Source organism: Equus quagga, chromosome 13 (assembly GCF_021613505.1).
Source record: "Equus quagga isolate Etosha38 chromosome 13, UCLA_HA_Equagga_1.0, whole genome shotgun sequence".
Taxonomy (NCBI): Eukaryota; Metazoa; Chordata; class Mammalia; order Perissodactyla; family Equidae; genus Equus; species Equus quagga.
Window position 1 is genome coordinate 40639688 of NC_060279.1, and position 19527 is coordinate 40659214.

The 19527-nt window shown below is 44.0% G+C and overlaps 1 long non-coding RNA gene across 2 annotated transcripts; it reads right to left on the reverse strand.

The window, feature by feature from the left end:
* Positions 1-6565: 6565 nt before the first annotated feature.
* LOC124250681 (uncharacterized) lies at positions 6566-7847 on the reverse strand. 2 transcript variants are annotated; one of them, XR_006891595.1, is made up of 2 exons: positions 7773-7847; positions 6566-7040 (listed from the first exon to the last, which is right to left on the reverse strand). It is a non-coding gene; the product is annotated as an uncharacterized LOC124250681 (long non-coding RNA). The 2 variants fall into 2 exon arrangements; XR_006891596.1 differs by having other exon boundaries at positions 6566-7372; positions 7773-7812.
* Positions 7848-19527: the final 11680 nt, after the last annotated feature.

A 19527-nucleotide genomic window follows, 5' to 3' on the forward strand; every position in this document is an offset into this window, starting at 1 on the left:
CTGTCCAATCAGAATCGTTAGAGAACAAAGGGGGATTAGCATGCCACCAAGTAACTGGAGTAGAGAGAGGAGGATTAGGAATAAAGGCCCAATATGTGAGATTCTCATGCTCTGAAATCACCTCAACATGCGTTAGAGAAGAAAAGAGGAAAAAGAAAAAAACTGATTTACTTATCCGTTTGTCCATTTTCCGGTAATTCCAGAGCAGGCTGTGCACGTTTTGATGGAATGCGCTCAATGCCTTTATCTGTCAAAACACAAAGAGCTCCTCTCTTCTCACATTTAACCATAAAAGGGCCCTCCCAGATATCCGTATAAGGACGTTTTAATCCACACTTTGCCAAGATTTTGTGTCAAAACAGATGTGTGTAATGCGGCCTTTGTTGGGCCATATGGGTCTGAGTTTCACCCATATGTCTTTCTGCAGCTGATGTGCCATCCTCCGCTAGATTCAAAACATTTAAAGTAAATAAGGCATAATTGAGAATACCTTGCAGATCATTCTTATAATACTCATTTCCCCCTTTCATTTTTTGTAAAGCAGCCTTTAGCATTCTATGACATTGCTCAATAATAGCTTGTCCCGTAGAATTATAGGGGATGCCAGTTTTATGGATAATATTCCAATTTGCACAAAATTGGTGGATAATTTGCGCTGAGAACTTGGGACCATTATCAGTTTTAATGCATGTAGGAGACCCCACGAAAGCAAATATAGCAAGCCAATGACGAATGACTTGTTAGCAGTATTTTTTGTATGTGCCGATGCAAAAAGAAATCGAGAGTGACTGTCAACAGAAGCAATAATATACTTGAAACATCCAAAAGGCGGAAATATTGTTGTGTCCGTTTGCCAAAGAGCATTGCTGTATAGTCCACAAGGGTTAACCCCATCAGCAGCAAAGGGAGAGGTGGCTAGGGAAGATTGTTCACAGGCTGGGCAACCAGCAATTATTTGTGCAGCCTGTCGTTTTGTTAAGTGAAAGCGCGAGCGCAGGGCTGGAGCGTTGCAATGATGTAAGGCGTGAATCGAACATGCTGGTGTAAACAGGACAGTCAAGTGAAACATTGGCTACAACAGAATCAACAATAGCATTCCCTTGAGATAAAGGACCAGGAAGAGGAGTGTGAGAGCCTATGTGTGCAATAAAGCAGGAGAGAGTACGCTGGGACAATAGTTGCTTGATTTTCAGAAAATGAGTGAAAATATCTTGTGTAGTTTGATGAAAGTTTAAAATGGTGGCGGGCAAAAGCGGGACAGCATTAGCTACATAAGCAGAATCCGTAAGAATATTCAAAGGAACAGAAGCAAAGGTGCACAGCTGCCAATTCTGCAATTTGAGTAGTTGAATGTCCGTGAGAGACTTTGATCTGCCAGTCATTATTAGCAAACCAAGCTATACTGGCTTTTCCGGTTTTTCCAGAGCCGTCAGTGAACAGGGTTAAGGCATCAGGAATAGGTTGGGAAGAGATAACAGAGATGACCAAATTGAGAAGATGTGCAAGGTGAAAAAATGGTCTGAGGGTCAGTGCCTTGCAATTGTAAACACCGTAAACATCCCCTTTGAATAACCTCCACTATTCCATCAAAATGTGTATAGAGTACCTTAGCTGGTGTGTGGGGCAAGTATATCCACTCCAAGCATTTTGTAACCTTGCCCGCTTTTTGAAAGACGATACCAGTAGGACTCTTAGGTGTGTTTATCACATAAAGGTATAAGGGAATTTCCGGATCAAAGCGATTTAAAAATTGGGAGGTTAGAGCCTTGTTTACTAGGCTTAGTTCTTGTTTTGCCTCAGGGATAAGAGTGCGCGTAGAAGAGGGGGAAGAGTCACCATGTAGCAAGGAAAACAAGTGACTCAGAGAATGTGTCAGGATGCCAAGAAAAGGACATATCCAATTGATATTTCCTAAAAGCTGTTGCAATGTAACTAATGTTAAAGTATTGGGTATGGAAATAGAGGGAATGCATGGCTTTACCAGGTGTCTATTGTTGATGAAAATAATCCATAACCAATCTATAAATGAAAATTTGGGTGAGTTTATTCTGAGCTGAAATCTGAGGACCACGGCCCGGGGCCTTTCTTCCCAAAGGAAGAAACGTCGCCAAAGAAGTGAGGTATACAGAGTGGTTATATACCCCCATACAGGATGTTTCACATGTGATTGAAATGTCCCTCCCACAATAGTCACAAGATTGCCCTGTCAGCACAGCACTTGATGGAGACAGCAGGTAGTGGGTCTGCTTTCTCAGAGGGCATAGCAGGAGGCAAGTCTATTGTCTCGAGCTGGGTGGTCACTGGTGAGCGCAGCAATCGGTTCCTAGCCTAAGGAAAGATGCTTAATCCTTAAGGGAATGCCAGTGTTGGGAGGGGGAGGGAAGTTGCACCTTTATCTCAAGGGCCTTTGTTCTTGCCATAGGGAATATCTAAAGCAGATATACAATGCATGCTCAATGGCTGCGGTCAGGCCCTTTTGGAAAGACAAGGTCAGGCTGAATTAGGTTTACACCAAATGGCTTCCTCATATTCTCCAATATATCCTATTACTTGCCATTTTTATTTGTCACTATCGATCATCAATCCTAGAAATTCCCAGGGGGAGGTAAACTGTACCTTATCTTGTGCCACAAGCAGGCCTTTGCCTTTTAGCAATTCAATTAATTGTTGGTATGCTGTTAAGGATAAATTTTTAGTTGGTGCTGCTAATAAAATATCATCCATATAATGGTAAAGTTGTATAGTAGGGTATTTGCTTCAAAAAGTTAATAACACATCTCCTACCAATTGTTGGCATATGGTAGGACAGTTTTTCATGCCCTGAGGCAAGACCTTCCACTGATATCTCTGGGGGACCTCTTGATTGTTATAAACTGGAACAGTAAATGCGAACTTTTCCCTATCGGTGGTGCACAAAGGTAGAGAAAAGAAACAGTCTCTAATGTCAATAGCAACAATTTGCCAATTCTCAGATACTGAAGAAGGATTTGGCAATCCCTTCTGTAAAGCCCCCATAGGTTGCATGACAGCATTAATTGCCCTTAAGTCCTGGAGTAATCTCCATTTTTCAGATTTCTTTTTTATCACAAATACTGGGGTGTTTGAGGGTACTATATGGCCTAATTTTACTTGCTCCTCTACTAGCATCTTTAAGGCCTGTAATTTTTCTTTTGGAAGGGGCCACTGATCTATCCATACAGGCGTGGTAGTTTTCCATTGAATAGGTATGGGAGGAATGTTAATAACATCAGCTGCCCCTAGGAAAAAGGCTTAAAGTTTAGAGATAGTTTCCATTGAGAAAGCAAATCTCGCCCCCATAGGGAGTATGGAGTTGGAAGAATGTAGGGTGTAATTAAGGCAATTCTGTTTTCAGGTCCTCTGACTTTGAGGACGTAATCACTTCCCTCAGGCGTCGTAGGCGTCCTAAGCCCCCCTACACCTTGTACAGATGCAGAGGTTTGTTTTTTAGGCCAATGGGGAGGGCCAAGTGGGCGAGGCTATAAAGCGCCCTCGCCAGTGTGGCCGAAGCCACTGGCCCCCCTCTTGGCAGCGGAACTCCCCAAACTTAGTTTTTCGGGGCACTGGGGAGTGTGCCCCCTTTCGAGTTTCCTGACGCCAAGTCACAGTTGATTAGATTACCATCTACATTAATTTTAGAGCAACATTGATTCGTCCAATGGAATCCCCTTCAGCACCAAGGACATGGTTTAGAAGGCGGCTTTTTAATATCAGCTGGCCCTCCTTTACCAGGGATATTTTTTGGACCAGACTTGCATTGTTTTGCATGGTGTCCACGTCTTCCGCACTTAAAACAGGCATTATCAAAAAGCACCTTTGGGCAGCTGCGAAAACGCTGCTGCCATTGCTTTGGCCACATGACTATGAGTTCCTACTTCCTGACAGGCTCCCAGCATATCCCCTAAGGTGTGAGTTCGCCCTTTAAGGTGAGACATAGAAGACTGGCAATCAGCATTAGCATTTTCAAAAGCTATTTTCAACAGGATAATTTGAGCCACTTCAGGATGAGCTATTTGTCTCTCAATTGCCTGCTGGAGACGGTCAATAAATTCTATGCTTGGCTCTTTTGGCCCTTGTCGGACATTCACAAAGGAATTGGTGGCTTTGTTCTCCCCTGAAGGGGGAATTGCCTTCCAGGCTTCTAATGCCACCTCTGAACATTGTCTATGCAACATTCCATTTGCCTCAGCCTGTGCTTGAGGCGTCGCATATTGGCCAACCCCCTGTAACATGTCAGCACTGATTGGGAGAGGGGGGTTTAAAGATAGATTATCCATAGATCGGGATACAGGTATCTCGTTATACTCATACCTGAAAAGAGTATATTCAGCATGCGACAAGAGTCTTTGCGAGCAAAAGCCAATCACAGGGTAGCATACGATAACTGGCTCCCAGTGCCTCTATCATCCCAACAGTGAAAGGTGACTGCACTCTATTCTCTCTAATGCTCTTTTTCAGCTCCTTAAACACCCCAAAAGGAAGGGATTCATGTTCTCTTCACCCATGATTGACCATCACAGGGAAGGCACAGGAAAAATTCAGGATCTCCATGATTTAATCCTTCCTGAAGGCAATTATGAACCATACTATACTGCCTGGAATCAACATACGGGGCTGGTGGAGTACAAGGAGGAGCAATAGGCAAGAAATGAGGGTTCTTGAAGGCGAAACGCCTCTCTAAAGGAGGGGGGAATGGTAAATCGTCATCGTCTGAGGACATTTGTTCAAAATTTGTCTGAGACTTACTAACTGCCTTTTTAAAAGAGTCTCTTGGCAGCAAGCAAGGCAGAGAAGGAAGTGGCGGCGCCTCCTCAGCTTTGCCTGAAGGGCGCTCGGGTGAAGAGGCCGATTTTTCCTCATCCGATAGATCCCACAAAGGGAACAGCGCAGTACGTACTGTTCCCCAAGTCGTTAAGATATGTACATCCTTTAAAAGGCCATGCTCAAAGCAAGACTTTAGTGCCTTGCCAGCCCTGTCCCACAACTCAATGTCCAAGGTGCCGTCCTCAGAGAACCAGGGGCAATGTGTAGATATTGCAATATCCTCTGTAATTCGGCAGGAGGAACAGAAACTGAAATCGAGGCGTGAGCAGGGGGCAAGTAAGGTATTAATATCAACTGAACTATCCTCGTAAAAGCTTCTATCACATAATAACTAGATGAACGGACCACGATTTTTATTTCACCTTGATAGTCAGCATCAATTACCCCGGGAATGATGTTTAAGCCCTTCAAATCTGAACTAGAGCATCTCATTAATAACCCAAAATATCCTGATTGTAAAGGTCCCCATACATTGGTAGGAACAAGAAAGGTTTTGTCAGCACAATCTATGACGACTGTCTCTGAAGCCATGAGATCCACTCCGGCACTTCCTGACGAGGCCGCCACTAAATCATTCACATAGAGTCGGCCTGCTGATTGAGAGCTCCTCAAACTTGGTTTTTCGGGGCATTGGGGAGTGTGCCCCATTTCAAGTTTCTGGACGCCAAGTCATGGTTGATTAGAGATATTGCCAGCAATATCCTCTGTAACTCGGCAGGAGAAACCGAAACTGAAATCGCCTTCAGCAGCCGCTGAAGTGTCTTAAAGTATAATTTCTGCTGGGTCGCCAATTGTTGGCCCATCATTCTCACGGCGGACCCCCGAAAGGCAATTGAAATCCCCGACATCATTACTCACCAATAATGCTGCCAGTCTTAGATCTCGTTGGGGTCACCACATGTCAGTGTCGCAATCCACTGTACACATCAGGATAGATGCAGAGGGGGCTGATGGCCACTCTGAGTTTATTATAACCAGCGTTTCAATATATACATAGCTTACATCTGTTAAACATACACAGGTGTTCTGGATGAAGTAATTAGCAAATGCCAAGAATTCTTAGTGATTTCTCAAGGAGCCTCTGTTTTGATATTATCATGTTATTGCTGTGCGCGTATATTTTTATCTCGGAGCAGGCAAGGCCTCCTAGGCAACGGCCCCTACTGCTCCCGATATCGATATCATGTCTCCATCTGTGCCCCCAAGTGACCGTGCCTGTCTTAGGTTGCCTCCCCATGGAGGTTTTATCCGTCATTGGCTGACCGGCCTTCTCACCTCTGGGTCACAGTTTGTTGGCAAGCCTTTTCCAGTGATTATTAACCCTTCCTGTGTCAGAGGTGGCTACAAATATCACATTTTATTGAAAGGGGATTTATGAAATAATGTCCAAATGCATGTCTTTTTTTACATAAAAGGACATTTTCTGTTATAGACACTTAAAAGACGATTATTTAAAGGGACATTTTGGAAAGACTTTTTTGTAGTAAGTTTCTCCCTGATACACTGGTATATCCCTAATTTATTTGTTTCAGTAATTTGTCTACATTTTAGGTTTGTTAAAACAAAGTATACATGTGTATCTAAAAATTAATTTCTTTCTCTTTGGCAGATTGATTTTTCTCCTATTCAGGCAAAGTTGAGAACCCAACCATCTATTAAGAGAGAAGGAGGAGGACTTGGTAAGTAGAGTGGAAACATGAACCAAAAAACACACAGGGCCAAGGGATTTTAAAGTATTTATTGTAGGAAAGCAGCTTGTTCAGAGCCATCACACCACACATCAGGGAAGTAAGTTGAGCCCAGCCCCAAAGTTGCTGTGCCAACGGCTGCTTCTGTGGCACAGCCCCAGCATGGGCATGTTCTTCAGGTGAGAGCTCATCAGGGATAGAAAGGGACTGAAGGACAAGAAGCACAAGGCTGGTGCTGGTCATTGGCCTCTCAGTCACTCAGCTGATGCTCAGAGCCCAGGTGGGGAGCAGCCCCAAAGCAGTGGCAGCAACTGGAGCTCTGATGCCACTGTTAGCTGAGGCCACAGCACCCCCGGAGCTAGGGCCACAGCAGGAAGAGACTGGAGCAGGGCATCTTGGGAGGGTTCTTAGGGGGACACTTTGGGGGGCACTGGGTCGTAGGCCCTTTAAGAGGAGGTTGGCACAGCTGCTGGGTTTGTTGGCAGGACATCTACGTGGGAGTTCAGTTACCTGAAACCCAAACAGATGTTTTATGGACTTGTGAAATCTTAGGTCACTGTGTCCTCCTTTGGAATCTACCCCTGGGCTGCTGATAACTGAAACTAATCATAAGTAGACACACACACACACACAAATTCAAGCCAAAGCCTCCTTCTTGTTCACATTTATCTCTCTACCATACGGCACAGTTCTTGTCGCATAGAAGATGCCCAGTGAATGTAGATCCTCCACCAAAATGGACGCTCCATGAGAACAGGGATTTCCACGCCTCTGCTTTTGCACACTTCTGCATTCCAGTGTCTAGAACAGCACCAGGTAATTGGTAGGAGCTCAATAAATAACTGTTGAATATATGGATAATATATGAGTGATAAATGAATGAGAAAAGAAAGGCAAGTTGGAAGGCAGGAAATTATATTTGAGGTAGATGAGGCACACCAGATGATATGTCATGTCACTGTTTTCTCCGTGTGCATCTGCCATCCTGTCTAGGCATCCACAAATGTGTCTGTGAGAGGTAAATGGCCACAGATACGTGATCCCCAGCCAGCTGTCTTAGTTGCCACAGGCCAGACACTGGCAAGAATTTAGGCTGGCTGATCACTCACCGTCCAGGTTAGGGGCTAAAATTCCTACCAGATCCTACCAGACCCAAGGTAACATCTCCCCTCCTCCCTCCTCCTTTCCTTTCCCCCTGATCTCCAGCAGCCCCTCACCCTTTCAGCCGAAAGACCCACTCACCCGGAGAGACCCAATGTGGAAGAGCAGTCTCTGAGGTTCAGGGCAGATGAGGAGCAGTTGGCTGAGATGTGTTTTATAGGCTCCGGCCTGACTAGGCTGTGGGTGAGCCCTGGTTCTGGGAGGGGCAGGAAGTGGCTCCGCCCACACCTGGGCACCTGCTGGGTAATTCTTGACATTCCACTCCCTGGCTCTTCAATCTATCCTTCCCAGGGAGAGCCTGAGTTACACTTCTGAAGCTGGAGTCCTAAACCCCACTAAATTACATTGTTTCCTAGGCTGGGACTCCATGAAGCAGCATAAGTGTATAAGATAGAGTATACAAGTGTAGGATTGGAACTGAGAGACGAGAGTTTAATGATAAAGAGAGAATGCTGAGATAGATGGAGAAGATGCAGGACAGTGTTGCAGGAAGGCATGCTAACATGACTCCATGCTTTAAAAGTGCAACATGAAGTCAGAAAATGATGAGTAAGTAATCTGTGTGACTCCACTTGACAGTTTGCCTACCTGAATAATGGGGTTAGGGTGTGATAATACAGGAAAACCAAGTCATATTCAGCAGATGAAGTTGAGTATTAGGAGAATAATTTTTATTTCCTTGGTTTCCTTCTATCAGTAGTAAAGAGATACTGCAGAGTTTTGTGCAAGCCTCAAAGTGTTTAGGGTCCAGCAGTAGACTGGGAATCAAAGGATTGGGTTCCAGCTCTGGCTTTGCCAGTGTTTTCATTTGTGACTTTTGATAAGTCACTTCACCTCCATGAGCATCAGCTTCTCCATCTAAGGTCCATCTGACTTTAAAAATTTATAATGGGGGCCAGTGCAGTGGCATAGTGGTTAAGTTCACGTGGTCTGCTTTGCTGGCCCGGGATTCATGGGTTTGGATTCTGGGCACGGATCTACACACTGCTCATTAAATCATGCTGTGGAGGTATCTCACATACAAAATAGAGGAGGACTGGCACAGATGTTAGCTCAGGGCCAATCTTCCTCACCAAGAAAAAAAAATTGTTTATAATTGCAGTACAATGAAAATAATTTTATAAATGAACTGCTTATCTATTGCTCCAATAAGGGGGAAACATTATCATCCTAATATATTTTAAATTGTGTGCCATAGCAAAATGGTTGAATAAAATTCCATTGTCAAGCAAAATTAAGGGAAAACTCTTTTGAGTTCTGTTTCAAGAAGACTGATTGAACACACCCTGCAGGATTCTACTAGTTACCATTCAGTACAATAAGAATATTCTGCTCAGTTACAGGTGATCAGAGGTTTAGATTGTGAGTGGTATTGAAGTTTATTAAACGCTTTTTTTCACATCCATTGAGATAATATTTTTTATTTTTCCTTTAATCTGTAAAAACACTGAATCACATTGATAGATTTTTCTAGTAACGAAACATCATTGGAAGTTTCCATTGTTGGGTGGGATGAAGTAACGACTGACAGACCAGTTCTCCCAACTAACTTCACTAGGAAACCCAGCTGCCATCAGAGCTTGTATTTTGGAAGAAAGCAGAGAACTGCTGAGGTAACGTGAGCTGGAGGGGCTAAGATCCCAGGGAAGGGAGCTGACTCTGCAGCCACTGTTACACTGGGAGCATTTGCCAATTCTGAGCAGGCGCAACACTGAGAATCAGGTTTTAAGCCTGTTGAGGCACACAGCTGAGAGACAAAATACCAGTGGAGTTTTGGGCAGAGATATGGCAGCCCTCACACACACAGTCAATTTTCCCCTAAGGATATTTGCCAAGTTTGGGGCTGTGTAGGACAATAAACCAAAACTTAAGTGGAAAATGTCCAGGAAAAACTGCAAAGCTTTCAGTGGTTCATAAGACAAAAGATTATAGTTTAGGAATATATCAGTTAACCATGGCTTTAACTTCACTGTATAACAAACAACAACATAATAAACAAAAGGAATACAGCAATTATTTATTTTGCTCCTGAGACAGCATGTTCAAGGTTGGGTGTGGTTTGACCTACGCTGGGCTCAGCTGGGTGGTCCAGCTATGCTCCACATCTCTCTTTCCTCCTTTTGGGGCCAGTAGGCTATCCTGGGCATGCTTTTCTCACAGGGGTGGGAGAGGCATAAGCGGGCAAATGGAAACACACAAAATTCCTTAAAAACTAGACTCTGAACTGGCACACTATCATCCCTGCCTTACTCCATTGACCAAAGCAAGTCACAAGCCAAACTCAAGGTCAAAGGGTAAGCAAATATGTTCTGCCCGCTTAGTGGGAGACACTGCTAAGTCACTAGGCATAAGGACATAAACACAGGGTCAAGTGAAGAAGGGAGAGCAATAACGCAATCCACCACAGTGGAGCGGAGGCAGGGGACATCACTGAACGCTACAGAGAGGTTCTAGAAGTATCAAAGGCTTGAAAGAGAAAAAAAAGCATATCTGTATATAGAACAATAGAAGTATGCATATGTTGTACGTTATACGTTATATAATTTAGAAACTTCAAACTAATGAAAACATGTGTGTACCCAGAAGACAATGAAAAATACACAGTATTTTTCAAAACATGGAAAAGATTTACCATAAGTAAAGCAAAAACATACATGAGTGAAAACGAATGGTGAACAAATGAACTTCGACGAGCATATATATTTAGTTTAAATGGAGACTGGGAGTGAGCAATATAAGTGCTCAGTTAGGATTCTTAAAATGTAGGGGTTGGCCCTGTGGCTGAGCGGTTAAGTTCGCGTGCTCCGCTTCAGTAGCCCATGGTTTCGCCAGTTCGAATCCTGGGCATGGACATGGCACCTCTCATCAGGCCATGCTGAGCCAGCATCCCACATGCCACAACTAGAAGGACCCACAACTAAGAAATACACGACTATGTACCGGGGGGCTTTGGGAGAAAAAGGAAAAAATAAAATCTCTAAAATATATATATATATAAATGGCATACTGCAAGGGAAATTTGGGCAGTCAACACAAGCCTACTGTCAGGATCCCCTCTAATCCCTTTCCCCTCCCCTGGTGCACATGGCCCGCCTGATCGCCCACCTTTTGGTGCTTTTTCATCTCAAGCACCTGCGGCTCTTCATCAGGAGGAAGGCTGTCCTTGAGTGACTGGAGCCATGTGGCCCGCACATGCAGAGAGCTGGAAGTGCTACCAGGTGGGCCACATGTGCGAGCTCCAAATTCCCTAAGTTTTCCTCCTGTGAGATTGTTCTTGTTTCACCTTCACTCCTGAAAGATACGGAAGTATTTGCTAGATATAGGTATCTGGTTGACAGTTTTGTTTTTGTTTCTTTCAGTTCTTTAAAAATGACGAGCTATTTCCTTCTGGCCACTGTGGTTTCTGATGAGAAATGTGCAAGGAATTTGAATCCTTGTCTCCCTTTAGGTAACGCACCATTTTTCTCTGGCTGCTTTCAGGATTATTTCTTTGTCTTTAGTTTTCAGCTGATGTGATTGAGTTTCTTTGAGCTTATCCTGTTTTGAGTTCACTCCAATTCTTGAATCTTTATGCTCATGTCTTTCACTAAACTTGAAAAGTTTCAACCAGTATTTCTTCAAACATTTTTTCAGTCCCACATTCATTTTCCTCTCTGGGATTCCAATGACATCAATACTATACCATTGGTTACTGTCCCACAGGTCCCTGATGCTCTATTAATTTTTTTAGGGTTTTTTTTCCTATCTGTTGTTCAGATTGGATCGTTTCTCTTGATCCATTTTCAAGTTCACAGACTCTTTCTTTTGTCATTTCTATTTTGCTATTGAATTCATCCAGTGATTTTTTAAAATTTCAATTATTGTTTTATTAGTTCTAAAATTTCCATTTGATTCATTTTTATATATTTTTTTGCAGAGACTTCTTATTATAACATTGTTTCAATAGTGTTCATAATTGTTCATTTGAGCATTTTTGTAATAGCTGCTTTAAAATCTTTGTCATATAAGTCCAACATCTGTGTCATCTTGGAGTTGGTTTCTGTTGATTGTCTCTTTCCATGTGAGTTGAAACTTTCATGGTTCTTCTTATGCCAAATATTTCAGTTTGTATCCTGGGCATTTCTAACATTATGCTATGAAACTTTGGGTCTTATTTAAATCCTATGAAAAATGTTGATTTTTTTTGTTTGTTTTAACAGGCAATCAACCTGATTGGGTTCATTTCACCAGTTCCAATCCACCTTCTATGTGATGTGGTCCCAATATCAGTAAAGTTTTCAAAAGCTTTGAAGCATTCTCTGTATCCATCCAGAGTGAGTGCCAACCAGTGGCCAGCCTGGGACCAGGGCGGTAGACTCTCTGTTAGTTAAGTTCTCATTTTGTCTTTGTTTGCTAATGGGGATCAGATCCATGTGTGTATGTCCTGGGGGTGAACCCTGGGGTTCATAAACAATTTTATGAGATCACTTTCCTAGGCTTCTCTCTTCCTCTCTGCAGTCTCCCCCATACTGTCTGATTCCCCGGGGATCCCCTTTATGATCCTGCCAGAAATTGAGGTTCTAGTTACCCCCCTCTTCCACACACTTATAAACCATATAAAGCCCATGTCCAGGCCTAAGAACAGGGAGGACAGAGAGAAAAAAAGAACAACGGAGGTTGGCCCCACCCTTGTGAGATCACAGCTCCACCAAATGAAAAGGGATTTCTCCTCACTGTTTTGGCTCCGCTGGCCCCCTTTCCAGCTATTGACTGCCACCATGGAATTGCTTAAGGTATGGATTGTAAGAAAACAAAGAGGCAAGAAAAAATGGTGGGTTTCCACACTCTCTGAACAAGGGATTTACCCTTGTTGCTCCTTAAGCCACAACCAGCTGGCTTCTCCTAAAGGTCTCTATCTGCCCCTAGTGCTCCTTTTCAGGTTTCCAGCTGTGTTAAGTTCAGGTGAAGAGATACCAAAGGAAAAATGGCAAACTCATCACCATCTCAGTTCCACTCTAAATTCTAGTGCTCTTCCCCATCTGCCTGCTGCTGTTTGAGAGTTCTCAAAAAGACTCGCTCTATGCAGTCTGTCCAGGTTTCATGCCTTTATTTAGTGGGAGGAAGAGACGTTGACTCTATCTTACTCAGGATGAGAATTTCTGAATTATAGTTTAAGTAGTAATTCTAATGCCTTGTTTTTATTTCCTTCTTCAGATAGACGAATCATATGCATGTTGGATATGAAGAGATCTTCTATCTACCACTTTTTCTCTGATCTTTTCGGTTTCATATTTTTGCTCTTTTCATTTTTATCTTCTCTCTCCTTTAACTGTACTTTCAGTTATATGTATTCTTCCTAGAGTATCTCATAGGTGATTTTGTCTTTTTCCTCAGTTTCTTCCCATGCCCAGTATGTTTATAATACTCTTTTTAAAAAGTATTGGTCAGTCGTTTCTAATACCTCTGATCTCAATGGAATCTTTTTAAATGTATGTGACCCTTATGTATTTTGTCATTTGGGCCTGTGAGTTCATATTCCCTGATGAGTATTGGAGATTCTCAATGGAGATAATTACAAGGTAAATGCTCCAAACCAAAATGAGGCCAAGGACTAGATGGTGCACAATGAGCCCTATTCATAAAGTGCAAGCACCAGAAAATCAACTCATCAGGACAAAATTTTACCTTCAGCTCACCTCCCCTGCCCCAGGCAGATAATATTGCCTACTTATTATTTTGAAATCCACCACCCTCTGGGGAGCTGAAGAAGGGGAGGCAGGGATGTGAAAACCCAAAGTGAGTTAATCTCCACCTTTTTTCTGAGCTCCTCCTGGGAGCAGGGTTCTCTGTGTTTGCTGACTTTACTCTTGAGGGAATTTAAGCCTCCTTAGCAGCTCCATAGCTGCGAGACTCAGGGTTGAAATTGAAATTTGGCAATCACTTTTTAAAATAGATAAGCACTTTTTTGTAAATGTAAGTCCTTAAATATTAAATACACCAAGTTTCAGCAATTCTTCTTCTAGAAGACGTGTACAAGAATGTTAGCGCATAGCAAAAACCTGAAAACCGCAAAAATTGCCACTTTATAGGAGATAGAGGGTCAAAACTAGGATGCGTGCATACCATATGACTCAGCTGTCAAAATGAACTACAGTGAAATGCAGCAATTTGGACAAATCTTAGAACTATAGCATTAAGTATAAAAAGATTATGTACAGCATATATTTTAAAAAATAAAAACATACTGAAATCAATCATGTGAATGTGTTAAAACAATAAACAGGAAGGAAAAGAACAATAATTATTTTAATTATTAAGTAAAATACATGCTAGAAGGATAGATAGATTTAGATGAACAGGTACATGAGTACATAAACAGGGCCCTATGCCTCAAACACGAGAGGGTGCCTGGGACCAAAGATTATGATTAATTCAACTGTGTGCCTTAGAGATTTCTTAAGACACATAGAAGAAAAAGGCAGTCGGGCTCATATACTGCTGATGCTTTAACAACAGTTAAACATAAAGGATAGCAGGCACTCTTCTCTCTGGCTATAAAATCTGTAATGCAAAGAAACGTGAGATCCTTTGGGTTCTATTCTTGCAACATCCCCACGTGACTTTTACCAACTGTCTATGGATCACAGAGCAGAGAAAGAAGGGACCTGGGCATGGACCCGTGAGCAGGAGGAGCACTTTGGTGAGAAGCACTCAGGGAGCAGAGAAAAAGGTGGCATCAGAAGAAGGTCACCTCTCCACAGGGCCTGGGAGGGGACACTTTGTGAGCCCAGCTCCATTAGCTCAGGGTCATGCAGGTTGGAGCAGGGGGTAGAACCTAGTGTCCCCTGTGAAAGCCCAGGATGGGCTGGGATTTTGGAGGCTCCTCTTAATGGAGGAATAAATGGGGAAGCTGAAGTTTGGGTAAAAATTCTGCTGAGTTTGGGAGTGAGGAGTGGGTAGGTCACTGGTAATTGACCCTAAAGGATGAAGGAATGATAAAGACCACGGAGCAATGTAAGCAGAAAATGGGAGGTTTATTGTCACTTCAGGAAAAAGTCAGAGGCAAAATTCAAAAAGTCTAGTAAACAATTGGGATAATGGATCAAACAGAAATATCTACCATTAAAATATACTAAGTTTCCCCAGACCTTTTCAGCCTCCAAGTTATAGGAAGAGAGGGGTGAGGAGAAAGCATCAGGTTGTGGAGGGTCCATGATTATTTGGTTCTTCCTTTGTTGCTCCTCAGTGGTCCTCAGGGCCCAGGTCAGCAGCAGCCCCCAGAGCCTCCGCAGCAGCCGGAGCCCCCCGAGGGCTCACCCTCACAGCAGTCTCGGCTCTGGTGCCTGCGCTGCCGGTGGAAGAGACGGGGCCTGTGGTGGCTCAGGCAGCAGCCCCCTCCCCCAGAGCTGCAGCAGCCCCCAGAGCTGGAGCCACAGCAGGAGGAGACTGGAGGGGGACACGGGGCTGGGCACTGGGGTGGGCACTTGGGGGGACATTTAGGGGTGGGACACTTTGGGAGGCACTTGGGAGGAGGCTGGCACTGCTGCTGGTTCTGCTGGCAGGACATCTCAATGGGAATTAAAGCAACCTTAAAGTAAAATTAAAACCAAATAAAATACATCACACGTAGAATAAGAATGTCTTCTACTCTCAAAGTATTTTCACTGTGCTAGTAACATGTTTGTTAGGCGTACTCTCATTCCAGAACAAAAGTCCTATAAGTGTGTGCAGCTGACATTAAAGTTCTGTGCATAGAATGTATGCTACATATAAAGATCAGTTTGTCACCATTTTATCCACGTGCCTCTACCCATGAAATGAATTCACAATTAGACAGAGGTCCATTGTCTTTAGACACATCAAGTGTATGTGTGAAATCTGCCCAGGGGACAATCAACAGAGACTTGGAGGAGCTGCTCCCTCTCCCTCTGGCCACAAGGACTGTGATCCCCAAGGCTAATCCCTGTTCACACTAGAACTCCCTCTATGTTTCCACCCTTGACCTTTCCTCTTCACTCTGTTCTATTCTTTCATCCACCATGTCTGGGATATTCTCCAGGTCCTTCTTCTCTATAAACCCAGAACCCTCCCTTGGGCTTGCACAGACTCACCAGGACCAGACTCAGAGTCAGCTCAGGCTCCTGAGGCGTCAGAGAGGATGAGGAAGAAGGACCAAGGAAACCTTTTATAGGGAGTCCCCATCATGGGCTTAGAGGTGAGCCTTTTCTCTGGGAGGAGCAGCAGAAGCTCTTACATAACCAAGGAATGTATGGGGCCATTCCTGACATTGCCCTCCTGGAAGTCTCCTTCCCAGAAAGCTATAGGAACACCCAGGTTTCTCGCTAGCACCCAAGAACTGAATGGGCCTTCAACCAGTCACACCCTTTCCCTAAGATAAGCCTCAGATAACCTGAGAGTCCCAAGAAGCTGGTCACTGGGCTGAGACTCCAGGGTCTTGGGTCACTGTGTGCCAGGCCCTTCTCATGAGGTGTATGGTCACACTTTTCACTCCAGGCTTTGTGAGGTGGGGCATATGATGGGAGAAGTAGGAATGAGAGGATAGAAAGGATTAAGAGAACTTTTCGGAAGAATCTGTAAGAATTGATATCTCTTTGTACGTGTACAATGGAGAAAATGGATAAATCAAGAATTATACCAAGATATCAAATCTCATGACCAGGAAAATGATCTTGTGATGGAGAAAGAACAAATATTGGGAGGGGTATAGATTTGAGGTCCTAGTAATACACTCAGGTAGAGAGATCCAAGAGACATTTAGAGTTACCAGCCTGGAGGTTATTATTTCCCAGGCTAAAGGGACTTGGAGGCAAAATTCACCCTGGCATTCATCATCATTTATATGTACATCCAATATGTTTATTTATTTGAGCAACCAAGCATGCCAGGCGTTTTTCTGGACCCCAGAAGAAGAAGGTTTCTTTATTCAGTGGGTCTCACATTCTGATGGGATCCACACTGTGGAGATAAACACAAATACCTAGAATATTTTAAAATACTGACGGCAAGACCCATGGGGCAGGGACCACTCTTGAAATAGCAGACTGTTTCAAACTCATTTCAGGTCATGGTACAGGATGAGGCAAACTGAAAGAAAATTTGACAGAAGTTATAGTGAAGTGCTTCTCTATCCCCCAGCCGGTGGAATTGGCTTTTCTGTGTTTTTCTATTCGACCCCCAAATAAACACACACACACCCCTATCTTTACTCTCACTCCATCATCGTTACAAACATCTCTTCTCAGAGAATGAGGAAACTCAGGATGACAACAGCAAAGACAGAGTAGACTAACCACAAATCTCATTGTGAAATAGTGATTCAAGAGATGAGATTCAACTCATCTTCTTTGGCTCTCGTGGACCTTTCTCATGCAAAGAAGAATTCCAAAAAGTCCAGTGGACTATGAACTTCTCAGGGCAGAGGTTGTGTCTGATTCACCTCTGAATCCCAAATTCCTAACAGATTTACACAGACCCGAGCCGATGTGCTAAATGAATTCCATTTAACCAAATACTTTGTTCGTGTGTTGATTCATTTCACCCTCGACCTGAAAGCTCTTGGAGAGTAGGCTCTATGTCTGAAAATAGATAATAAAAATTAGAGATGGGGCACCTCTGGGCTAAAATGGACTTACAGGTTATTCCATCTCCTCCTTATTTTGGGACCCCAATGAGGATGAGGCCATCTCTGTTTTGTTCGCAGCTGTCCCTGTCCATAGCACTAACACAATGAGTGGCACATCTTATGCTTTCAACAAGTGAATAAATTAATCTATCTAGTCCAAACTCTTCCCTGATCACTCACTGACAAGCTGAACTCAATCTCTCAGTCAACGTCACCCCCTACCCATACCCATCCCCAGCGATAATTGAGCTCTCAGTTCAAAAGACGCCCAGCGTGATGAACTTCTCCCAGGGCTCCTATTGTAGTTTAGGGATACGCTCCTTGAGAGTTGCGATCATAAGCGCCTATCTCTAGACTGCACATAAGGTCTAGATGCCAGTAATTTATTTTAACAAACATTATTAAGCATCTTCTATGTGCCAAATATACGACACATCTTTTAATTTCTTAATGTTCAAATCAATGAATAAAATCATCATTTGAAAAAAGAACAGTGATATTTAGGAAACATGAGTGATATTTCAAAGGTCATGTAAAGAGCTAAAATGTACCCCAGCTTCCTGGCTAGAGTTATAGAGGTCTGACCTCCATAGCCTGCCTACTTCTCACCAAGTTAAGTGTTCATTGTCTTGACACTCATCACTGTCCTTACAACTAAAGGAAATCAAGTCGACACGACCATTTCTCAGGGTGCATCAGAGGGAGAAGCAGAGACTCAGGGTCCCCACTGAAGAGCAGACCCAGGAAGGCTGTGTGGATGGAGAGAATTAGTCCCAGTTAAAGGCTCCTGGGCAACCAGCCTGGGAATGGTAAGTACTGAAAGCAGACCTAAAAGACAACCTGGAGTGTAGGACGGAATCAGAATGGAATATTTCCCCAATGACAAAAAAATCAAAAATGAAACAACCTACAGCTTCGAACTGAGGTTTCCCAGAGGACATATAGAGTCTTTGTCCAGGCACTGGTCCCTTGGGAGTCCCAAGTCAACTCTCCAAGGCTCCAGCCTACGGGACACTGTGACTGGTAAAACCTCTCTAGACTCCAGCCCCAGATGAGGGTCCCAGGAAATCCCAAGGCCTCCTGGGAGGCAGGAACAAGGAGGCAGGGGAATGTCACGAATGACCTAGCACATGCCTGGTTGTGCAAGAGCCACCTCCTGCCCCTCCCAGAGCCAAGCCTGAGGCCTATAAAACATGACCTGGATCCAGCATGTCATCTGCTCTGACACCCCAGGGACGAGTCTGTGATCCTGCCTGTGACCGGGTGAGTGGGATATGGAATTCAGAGGGGACTCTGAGCAGGACAAGGAAGGAGGTGACAGCTGAGAGGTGAAGAGCAGAACAGAAGGATGGGGAGGAAGGAGGGAGGCTTAGGAAAGAGGGTGACATCTTTATTGTTTTTTGAGGAAGATCAGCCCTGAGCTAACTGCTGCCAATCCTCCTCTTTTCTCTGAGGAAAACTGGCCCTGAGCTAACATCCACGCCCATCTTCCTCTACTTTTTTATATGTGGGACGCCTACCACAGCAAGCGGCGCCATGTCCGCACCCGGCATCCGAACCGGTGAACCCCGGGCCACTGAAGCAGAACGTGTGCACTTAACTGCTGTGCCACTGGACTGACCCCGGGGGTGACATCTTTGATTTCTGCCACACTGAGCAGGAATAAAATTCAGAAGAAGAGGAAAAGACCATATTGTGGCTTAAGAGGTCACTGGCACTTGGCCATTCTGGAAACTGACCTGGCCTAGCAGGCAAGTGTGTCAACCTCATCTAGATTAGGGGCTTATCTCTATGTTAAGACCATGGCACTTCAGAGACTTTTGAGCACTGCATGCAGGACCCTGAAGACTGAGAGATCCCTGCTTCCAAGGGGCATAAAATGTTTGCATCTCGATTTAAGTCGATATACTTTTAACCAGAGGAACCATTATATTGTTTCCTTCTGGATACTTACTCGTCTGTTCTAGATATTATCTACCATGGATTGATGCTGAAGAAGGTAAAGCTCATCACCCTTGATTGAACCTGTCAAAACTATGTCATTATTCTCTTCCAAACGGACTGAACTCCTGCTGAGATGTCCTGCCAGCAGAACCAGCAGCAGTGCCAGCCTCCTCCCAAGTGCCTCCCCAAGTGCCCCACCCCTAAATGTCCCCCTAAGTGCCCACCCCAGTGTCCAGCCCCGTGTCCCCCTCCAGTCTCCTCCTGCTGTGG